Source organism: Telmatherina bonti, assembly GCF_933228915.1.
Source record: "Telmatherina bonti genome assembly, chromosome: 1".
Lineage (NCBI taxonomy): Eukaryota > Metazoa > Chordata > Actinopteri > Atheriniformes > Telmatherinidae > Telmatherina > Telmatherina bonti.
In genome coordinates, this window is record NC_136619.1 from 25,932,200 (window position 1) to 25,943,234 (window position 11,035).

The 11,035-nt window shown below is 37.0% G+C and overlaps 1 protein-coding gene across 1 annotated transcript in view; it reads left to right on the forward strand.

Annotated features, from left to right (window-relative positions):
- The window catches only part of sbf2 (SET binding factor 2), a 102,347-nt gene that overhangs the window by 493 nt on the left and 90,819 nt on the right, over positions 1–11,035 (forward strand). The window lies entirely within an intron of this gene.

The following is an 11,035-nucleotide window of genomic DNA, read 5'->3' on the forward strand; positions in this document are numbered from 1 at the left end:
ATGTTTGGTCATATAAGTCTTAATCTGGCTCCTCCCTTATCATATTTGCCTGTTTACTCAAACCAGCTCATAGTTATTGACATCCATGTCTACATCCAAGTGTTGTGTTGTTATTGCGTCATGGAGGTGGCGGTGGTCCTGCATGATTTGTTCTAGATCTTCCAACCTGCTTCATGCAACACTTCTCAGTCACTTTTATGTCAGATTCATATTTGCAGATCTTTATCACAATGGATCTAAACATTATACAGCTGGGATGAGATGCAGTCGTGCAAAGCCAGAGGCTTTCTTGCTCTCCACTGCTGTTCTGTAGTTGGACAGGAAGCTCCTCATGCTTCCACTTACAGGCTTTGCCTCAGGTCCAGTCTCACATTCCTTTCATCCACGATAGGAAACAGCTTTGCACATATATCTAAGCATTCATAGATAAGTAGATGAAGACTTTTTGGCACCACACTCATGTAAGGGCGGCACATTTGATAATTGCCAGTTTGTATATGGTTCAGATGCCTGCAGTTTATTACCACTTGTGTTTGAGACGATGCACTAACAGTGTTACTTAATGAGTACCCTGGAGAAAGTAAAAATATTCAGCTAATCTGCCAAAAGGGAACACATTAAAGTTCCAGCGCCATGTTTGTGTCAAAGAGAGGCCAGAGCAGCTGAATCCTCTTAGTCACCATAGCATGCAGCACATAATAGGTAAACTGTGTCTTTCATGAAATCTCTGCATCCCAGCGCCAAACTGACAAATGAATATTTTGTGCTCAAGGGACAAAATGTTCCTGGCATCACCAGAAGAGTCTGAATGGAATCACATTCAGTCTTTGGAGGAGGCACGGACATTGATTTTCCTTTTTTTTTTTTTTTCTTCATTGACCACTTGTGATGGTTTTGAATGATTTCCTTATTAGTTGATTAAGACTTATAACAGGCTTATGCGTCATCTGTGTGGGAGCTTGTCTGGGGGATTATAACCATCTACAGCTATTGTAGGAATTTTATCTGAGTCTAATGAAGCATTTTAGTTTCTGCTTTCAGTGGCAGCTTTGCAAAAACACACTTGTTTGTTAGTGGAAGTGATTTTTCTCACTTCCACTTAATGAAAGACTTTTTAGATTTAAAGTATGCTGGAAAATGAAAGCATTCATTCAAATGCCTTTGTTCAGTAAAATTGGCTTACTGGAGTCATCAAGTCACTGTCAAGCTCACCTGGTCGTCTAGACAACAGATTTTTCCTGTCCATCTTACTCGTTAACTCAAACTAGGAATCCCTACTGGCTCGTCACTGAGCCTCCTGCTCTGTGCTGGCTTTTGCTCCACTGCCCTGACCCACTTCTCATTGTTAGATTACTATGGATGGATCAGTTGGAAATAACACTAAGCATGCAATCTGTTCAGTAAAGTCCCAGTCAGAAGAAACAGTTCATACTATCTGTGGTAATGAGACTTTTCTGTTGGTGAGGCAAGATGCTGCAGAGAGGGGAAAAAAAAAAACCCCGCAGGCATCCACAGTACAGTGAACTTCAAGTTATAAAGCTATAGTCACAAAAAAGTTAAGCAGCATTAGTTACTGTGTCAGATTGATTTTCACAGACATATGTCAGAAATGAATTACTTAAAATTGTATGACAGTTTTATCAACTTGTGTACATAGCTTTTCTCAATCTTTTCTCTGCCCCTTTGGGATTAATAATGCATTCTCAAGCAGCTTTATTTGTGGTATTTTCCTTGTGAGACCACTAACTTATTTTTGGAATGAATGAATCAGACATGGATGAGTAAATAGATAAACAAACACACATATGATAAACCTTTGCAATAGAAACACTAGGCTGAAATTTTTCAAAACAAAATGTGGTCATGCAATAAAGTGTTTCAATTACATTGTTTTTCTTTGTTACACTTACTTATACACAGCTTGTTAGTGAACTATTCAGATGTTTGAACATGCTGCAGAGTGGTGAGCCGGATAACGGGGAACATGCCCTGTGAGATAGGTTGCTCTGTTTTAAACTGGGACAGTCTGTTTCTTTATACCACAAATTTCAAGGTGTCATGAGCCACAAACCTTGAAAGTGTTCTCACAAATAATGCTGGAATGTGAAGATGCTGATGTTGAAATGCAGTCTGTGTTTTTCAGGATGCATCCAAAAGACACATTACATTGTATTTTCTATTTTTTTCTCTGCAATAAGGAACCATTTATCTTTACTGGCATAGCTTTATATATAGTCAGGCTCACTTATTGGTAACTACAAACTACGAAGTGCCAAGCAAAAAATAAAAAAGAGGAATCTGTCTAGCTACTTTTCACCAAAAGTTTATTTAATGAATAGTATGACTTTCTATACAATCAAACTCCTTTTTTAATTTGTTCCACAGATGCTGTGCAATCTCTACTTTGTGTGAGTTTATGGTTTGGAGCTGGATGCGGTGAATGGCTTATGTAACTTAACACAATCCTGCTAAACAATAAAAAACATACCTCCATCTGCTGATATTTTTTTAAAATCCATTTTAATATAACAAGATCAGTACGCGCTCAGACACAAGTCTGCAAGTTGCAGATGTGGAGCTCTTCACTAGTTTAGCCACAAATTAACCATACAAGGCCCTTTTAAGCTTTATTTTAAGAGTTATGTCAAGAACAAGCCCTTGGCAGCCTTGTGCACCCCTCCCTCTACCCCCCCCCCCCCCCCCCCCCCCCCAAAAAAAAGAAAAACTTACATGAATTGACATTCTGTTACAATTTCACAAAGACTGTTTGTTTTCTTGCCGGTTGTCTTGGCACCCCCAGAAGGAAAGTGCGTTGGCAAAGAAGCACCCATTTCTCAAAAATTTCACAGTTCATGTTTTGTCTGCTGCTTTTGCTCACTTATTTAATCTTGTTTGAAACATGGTGCTCCTGTGGTTTGTGCTACTGTCTGACTCTGACAACTTGTATGACTTGCTCCATTAAAGTATTAGTAGCCTTTCATTCTGGACTATTAAGTGGTTTTCAAGTTTGTGTTGATTTTCACCAACAGAGGCTCATGCTTTCATGTATTTGTCATTTTTAGCTTTTGGTTAGTTTTGTTGATTAAAAAAAGTACAATCAAGCGCAATTTCAAAACATCCAGAATAAGATAAATGTATGCTTTAATCCTTTTTACAGTCAGGAATAATTAAAGCTCAACAAAGTATTAATATTTAATAACAAATTCATTATAATTCATAGCTTTTTATTTATGATAAAGTGACAGGCAAAAGCCTGTGTTAAGTTAATAAGTTCCAAATGCAGTTAAATAGTGTCATAAAGTTAACAATGTTTGGACACACTTCTTAAGAGCTTTTATAACTGCTGGAAATGTTGATTTTGATATTGCTGATGCCAAATGGTGAAACACTGATGTGTTGTTGAGGGCTTTTTTAATCAATAGTAATTAAAGGCAGTTCATTGGTATCATAAACACATGTTTAGATTGTGGCTGACTCACTGCTTATGAGTTCTGGTTTTTATTAAATTTGTGGAAAAGGTGGGAGCTTTACAGAGGGAACGTTTTAAACCTGCCCGGTAATTTCAGCACATGGGCTTCACATGAGTGGGATGTGTTGGTATATTCACACCCAGACTGATGTGAACCTGGGCTGAGTGGTTTTCTGCAGGGAGTTTGCATGTTCTCTAAGGGATCTCTGACTTCCTCCTGACTTCAAAAGTTCTTTGGAAGAATTTAGAAATGCATATCGAGTTGTGATGTGCTGGTGCCCTGCCTTCTATAATTTCTAAATGGCATAGCCTCTTAAAGGGACAGTGCACTCATAAATGTGTTTTTTAACCGTAAAAAACCGAGTATTACTTAATAGTGATTAAAACCACATAAACTGTTGTTACAATTGTTTTTTTTTTTTTCATTTTCTTAAAAAATTGAGATTTTGTGGGTCTAAAATAACTCAAAAGGACCTCTACAGGGTCAAACTAGGTTTTTCATTTTTGTGTTATAGAGGTAAACGTGCTTCTGTACGTCACAAGATCATTTGGGGAAAAAAAACTCACAGCCCCCTCCAAATACAGACCGCGCCCACCAAGGCATATGATGGGAACTTACCAAAAACAATACTGCAGTGGGATAAATCTGCAGCAACTTGCTGCAGCACTTCCTGCTGCTGCATCAACCTGCTGTGGGCCAGATGCTGCTGCAGCTGTTGTCACCAGCCAGTACAACCTGCTCATGGCTCAGACCGATGCAGTTTCAGGACCACCTTGTTCTTCCCCCACTTTCTTGTGTACTTCTCTATGGTGTAGGTGCTTTGTGAAGTTATATTTATCAATCTTGCTAATGGCCGCTGAACTTTCTACCATTCATTAATGCCTGTGCATTCATGACCTTGCCCACTCACCACCCTTTGATCCGCTCAGACCTAACACCCCCCCAAAACCTGCAATTCTCATTTTTCTAAATTTGATCGTGGGTGCAGTTATGCAAAAAGTAGAGGTTGCACTTAAACTTGAGGACCTTTTCTACAAGACTTTCAAGTCAGGTCTGATGCGACTTTGGTGGACATTGGTGTCATGTGTGAAAGTGTGAAGGAGGAATGAGCCTAGAAGGGAGAGCTGGCATTACCAAAACTGCTGGTGGAACCCAATCACTGCAATTCAGACCAAATCACAGACAGGAATCAGCTGTCATCGCTGATCAATATTCCTCAACCAGACACTAAAACAATCTGTTCTTTTAACAGACTGTGACACATGCCATATAATCAACTTTAATATTTTAATATAAACGTTTAGACAATAAAGCAGAATATAATGTGAATCCTACTCCTACTAGGGCTTGGCGATATGGCCAAAAAATAAAATCTCCCATTTTTTTAAACCAAATCCGATTTCCAATTTAATCAATTTTTTCACCTTACTGTAAAGAAAAGGAAACATTTTTTACAAATATCAAAAATGATTCTTTTTCAAAAATGCTTTTATTGCAGTCAGCCTAGAAGTTTACCTAAATTTAAAGTGCAACTAAACAAGCTGTTAAACAAGATTGTAAAAAGAAATGGCAGGCGCTGCCACTGTGAAAATTATAAGAAACATGTTTGTACTTAGTGCGTTTCCACTGTGAGATAGTTTTTAAGTTTTGATCATACATTTAAGAATAGGCCTCACTTCACTTGTGTAACTTTATTCTAAAATAAAGAACTGGTAAATAAATAAAACATTTTACATTAAATAACCAAAGCAATTTCCCACATTGGCAATGAGGTAATAAAAATGAATGTTTCTTTATACTTGACATGTGTTTAGAGAAAATTAACCTCTTTGATACAAAATACTATTTTTAAAAAATCCCTGAATGTTAATTAAAGCTATATTTCTAACATACATGTATTGTTACATTCTTGCTGTTTTTTGTTTAATTTACACATTTTTGGCAAGAAAGACGAGCCTGTAAACTGCATCTGGCTTCAGACTAGGGCTGCAACTAACGATTATTTTAATAATCGATTAATCGGACGATTATTTTTTTCGATTAATCGATTAATCGCTTTTTAAACTTACATTTTAGTTTTACCATTATTTCTCCCAAGTAAGTTTTTGATAAAGCATCTATATCATGTCTATATTAAAATTCTGACAATACCCTCCTACATACCTGGATTTGGCACCTGACTAAAGCATAGTACATATTTTTCACAATTTATGTTCTTGAAAAAAACACAAATAAGTGCAGTTTACTGCATTTTATTTGTTCTATTGTAAACACTGCTCATACCTGAGCCAACTTTTCTTCAGAATTGTAAAAGTGCAAACAATTTATGAAAAATAAAGTGTCCATTGCATGAATGCACCTCTAGTTTAAGTAAACCTATCAAAAGGTCATTAACAAAATAGCCTGCTATCTGAAAAAGAGCAGTAAACATTTAGAAAATAAGTGCATATTAAGTGCAATAAAAAAAAAATTCTGCTTTTCACATAACAAATGTTGCAAATCTTAGGTAATTAATGTATGTTAACTAAGAATTAATTCAAGATCTGTCAGTCTACATTTCAAGGAACTCCAGGAGAATTACATTGATAGAGGACTTAACTGCTCAACTAACAACAAGCACCCACATTTCTTAAAACAGTTCACTTTTTAAAAAATGTATACAATTCAAAATGTATTAACACTTGACAACATGCCACAAAATAGTTCATCCCTGAATTCAAACACTAACAGTGGGATATGAGGTAGAACAGTTATTTTCAGTCATTTGAGAAAGTACTTTGCATTGCAGTGAAGGAAGGTCAGCATGTCCACATGTTGAGGGCTTAGGCTTGCTCTTTTTTTAGAGGCTATGTGTCCAGCTGCAGAAAACAGCCGCTCTTCCACCATAGACAGCGGCCTCATGTCGTTTACTAGCACGTTTAAAATATTGTCTGTTAATGGTGCACATTCCTGCGGTGTGGGCATCTTCTTGTTGCGCATGAATTCACTCATGCTGGTTTGTTTTTTCCTACAACACACAAAAATGACAGAATAAGCCTATATTTTAAACTAAAATAAACACATTTTACCCAAAATACGGTTGTACATAATAAAACAGCACAAATACATTTAACTTGTAACTTAAGTTACATAAAAAAAATCTATCGATAGTTAGTAAACTCACCGCGCTGGCTCTTGGTCCTCGGCTTCCACGCACACATGCTTTCGCTTGAGGTGCTCTCGCAGAGACGTCGTGCTTCCGTGCCAGGCCAGGTCATATTTGCAGATTCTGCAGATCACTCGGCGTTTCTGTGGGTTTAATACAAAGTGCTCCCACACTTTGGATGACTTTGTTCGTGTACTTTTTTCTCCAGTTAAGTCTCGTTTCTTCTTTTTTCGCTTGGAACTACCTCCGCCATCTTGCTTGTATGCTGTGTGTATGCAAGAAGCAAAAGAAGGCCAACTATTGGCTGTTTGCTTCTTCTCCTACTAAATGGGTGGGCTTTAACCACCGATGGCTCATTACTGCCACACTTTGGTCGCGGTTACAACAGACCGGCTCAAAACACGACAGAAACTACAAACTTACGGTAAAAACAAGTTAATTAGCAAATAATCGATTATTAAAATAGTTGACAACTATTTTAATAATCGATTTTAATCGATTAAATCGATTAGTTGTTTCAGCTCTACTTCAGACCCCTGTGGGACGTGACAATGCCCCCTCCCACACTGAAAACTCTGCATTTCCATGACACCTAGAACTGCGCAAAAACCAAATATCGCTATAAAAACCAGCTGCTATATAAGTTTTTACTATCTCAAGAGGTGGGTTTTCAGACATTTCAATATAGAACTATATTGCAAAAGTGTAATGGAAACCCTTCTTTTGCGTTTACGTGTCCCCAGACGTGACGTGAGGGGTCGTGACCAGTTAATTCCCGGTAAAGATGGCGCAGTGTGGAATAAACAGCGAATTTCAGAGTTTTAGAAAAGAAAGTGAGGGAGAAAAGCTTTGATAATCCAAAGCAAATTCTCCGCAGCAAGTAGAAAAGGCAAGACAAGGCAAGGCAAATTTATTTGTATAGCACCTTTCATGTACAAGACAATTCAAAGTGCTTTACATGAAACATTAAAAGCATTCCAGAAAACCCTAAGATAACGCTACGTGCCCACTTTGCATTAACCGCAATTACGAAACGTGATGCTAATGTGCTAAACATTGTTCAATGGAAACACCCGCAAATCACAACTGTTGTTTGTCAAAACGTACAAATATCGTTTTTATTTAGCAAAAAATGTAATGGAAACGCAGTGGGTGCACTTGTTCATTTCTAGCTGCCATGTTGTGTTGATGCGTTTCTGTGGGAAGCCAGCAGGAGTGCACTGACGTCACTATAAGGTACGGAAGCCCAAAAGATGATGGCCGGGCAAAAAAAATCCCGATTTTCATAAAAATAAATCTTCATAAGCAGCAAATTCGAATTAATCAATTAAATCAATTAATCGCCCAGCCCTAACTCCTACCTATATTTTTAGAACTTAGTTATAATTACCAAGGTACTGCATTCTGGCTTTATTGCAGTTGCATACTCCATCCCATCCCCCCTTTTAGATTTCAGTATCATTACTAAATGCCACAGGCCTGTTCATGACTGATTCCCATTCTGTCTATGAACAGTGTTGAACATGTGATAAGTTCATTGAGTTAAGACTGCCACCATGCTTTCACATGTGCTAAACTTGAAGAATTAATCATGTCAACTTGTGGGATTTTACTGCAGTGATGAGGGCTGGCAGTGTGGAACAAGATGTCTTTAACATAAGCAGTATGCTATTGATTATTTATTGTGTTTTGCGTTAATGGCTAGGTTCAGTGCACTGATCGGAAAAGCTACAGAGTAGAAAAGAAAATGGAGATATCCATACTTGGAACATCCCATTTTGGTTTTGGGCAGGTGGAATGCTTCTTCTTTATGCTGTGTATTTTACTAACAAGGAAAATGCAACTGTCCTGTGAAGTGCTGGCATTATGCCTGATGGTGAGAAAAAAAAAAGAGGGTGCTGTTTGTCTTTTTATGATATGAGTCTGTCAACGTCTTACACTGGGAATCTAGTCGGGACAAGAAGAATAACTTCAGGTTTAAGTCATACAGTGTTTAATTGTTTAAGCCCACAATTTGAGCTTTTTGCTTTATTATTGGCCAAACCAAAATAGACACATGGTCTAAGCCATGGAAGTTAATGGGTTTCAGAACACAACTGTGCTCGGTGTTGGACTGTCTGGAAGGACCATTAGTCATTTAAGTGAGGGGTTGTTTTTCTTGAAAAGAATAAATGAAGTTACATGCATTTGTTTAGTAAAAACCGAACCTTTAAAAATGCACCTTTGACATTATATGTGGCTCGTATATCTAACACAAAAAATAAAACGAAATGAGCATTGCTGATGGCTTGATATGATTTTCACTTCTTTTCTTTGGGCATTAAAACTACAAAAAATATCAAAACTACATGCAACTGGGTAATGTTTTATTTATTTATTTATTTATTTAGCTCAGAGGTATTTTTTGGTTACAGATCTCATGAGTAATACTTTGATTACTGTGACGTGAACGTATCAGTCAGAATTTGCCTTCACACTTGACTCTCCTATTGCATTCAAAAGACCCAGAACTTATTTGTCATCTGATAAAGAAATGGATGCTCTTAATAGTTACCATAATAGTCCAGTGTAAGACTGTCTGTGGAATATTGTAGATGGTACCATGGCAGAGTGATATGCAATTAGAAATACTTTTATTTATTTATTTTTTAACAGAGTTCTTAGTTAAAGCTATTCAAATGTGTAAATAACTCTTCCCTCACTGAGTACTTTTATCCAATGTTTACGTCAGAAAAGTTGGATAAAAAGGAAAAGAACAAAAGTATTGGTAACCCAGGTTCTTTGATCCCCCCCGATAACTTTGAGAGCTGTAAAAAATGGAGCAACGGGAGATGAACACTTCCATCATTATGATGGTAATGAACTTATATACTTGCAGCTTTAGTGCTGATGACTTGAGCAAAACCATGTGGCCTTTTTGTAACTTTTAAACATAATGAAGTTAAGCCTTTACTACAAGCTAAGCGACTTCATGTCTGTGATAACTGTATGTGAGACATTTATTACTGCAGTCAGTGAGAACAATGTCAGAATGTCCATGTTTTCTGTATTGTTTTAAATGAGCCTGGGTGAAGTCATCCTGGGTGCAACTTCCGCATGGAGTGACTATTTTGCATGTTGCTCAATTTACAACTCAGCTGGTGTCTTGGACTGACAGATTCTCAGTCCAAAACATACATATACATATACATATATGTATATGTATACATATACATGTATGTACATGTATGTTTAATTTTGTATTTGTTTGATTACTTGACAGAAAAAGGAAAGAAAATGCCAAAAAAGTGTTACTGCTTGTTAGCATGCACTCTGAACAGAAACATTTCTCAGTGACTATTTCACACTCATTCAAATGTCTGATCCCAAATATCTAACAGATAGATGTGCTTTTACAACTGCTTTATTAGACAAGTGAAAAGAGGGGAGAGACAATCACACATGGAGGAATTACTCCGACTGACCCTAGATAGACTGCAAATACAGAATAATTTCATGTTATTCTGGTATTTGATATTAAACTCAACATTTGAAGGAAATACATGGTGCAATATCTTGGTGAAGATCCAATTTTAAATAATTGACTGAGTAAATATAGTTACACTGTAACATCAGGATTGTTATAGTGTAATGTATCATTTATTACTTATTGTGTCATGTTAATAAAAGAAAACCTCTTATATTCACATCAGTCCAGGAAGTTCATCTACTGGTGAATTAATCTTTTATAATCACCATTTAAGTGTATATTTGTCTGTGTGGTGTAAAACTGCTTAAATGGTAAAAACATCCACCTACACTTTTACTTTACTCTGCTTTGCTACAAGATGGCTTTTGGGTTTAATCAGATAAAGGAGTATTTAATTTCATCCTAAATGTCAATCCTGAGATCATTTCACCATTGGCTAGCTGCTCATGGTGAACTATTTCTCTGACTGAGTAAAAAAGCTGATGAAGAGTTGTTTTGCTTCTGCTTTGCATATTGAATATACCGCCTCCATCAGTTTCTTTATTTCTAGTCTGACATTTGGCAGTTTCTTGTTTGCATTCTAACTTTGTGGTTAAAGGTGTCCCAATCACAGAGGAGGTCCCCCCTTCCTCTCTGTTATAGCTACAGTGTGATATAAAGGGAAAATCCACTGGCTACCGTTACTCTAGCCAGCTAATCTTTTCATAGATCTGAGGAGATGCAATAAAAATGTGATTGCAGTATGTGTTTCTTTATAACAAACTGAATCTAGATGAACTTAATCAGAGTGAATATATCAACGGATCATACCAAATGCTTCAAAGAAAGCTGCATCTGATTGCTTTCTGAAGAACAGTATCAACAAAGGCTGCTGCTCACAAGAAGATGTCAGCGATTCAGATTGGGAACTGGTATTTCAGACTACATACAGTTTGAAATCACCAGAAATTG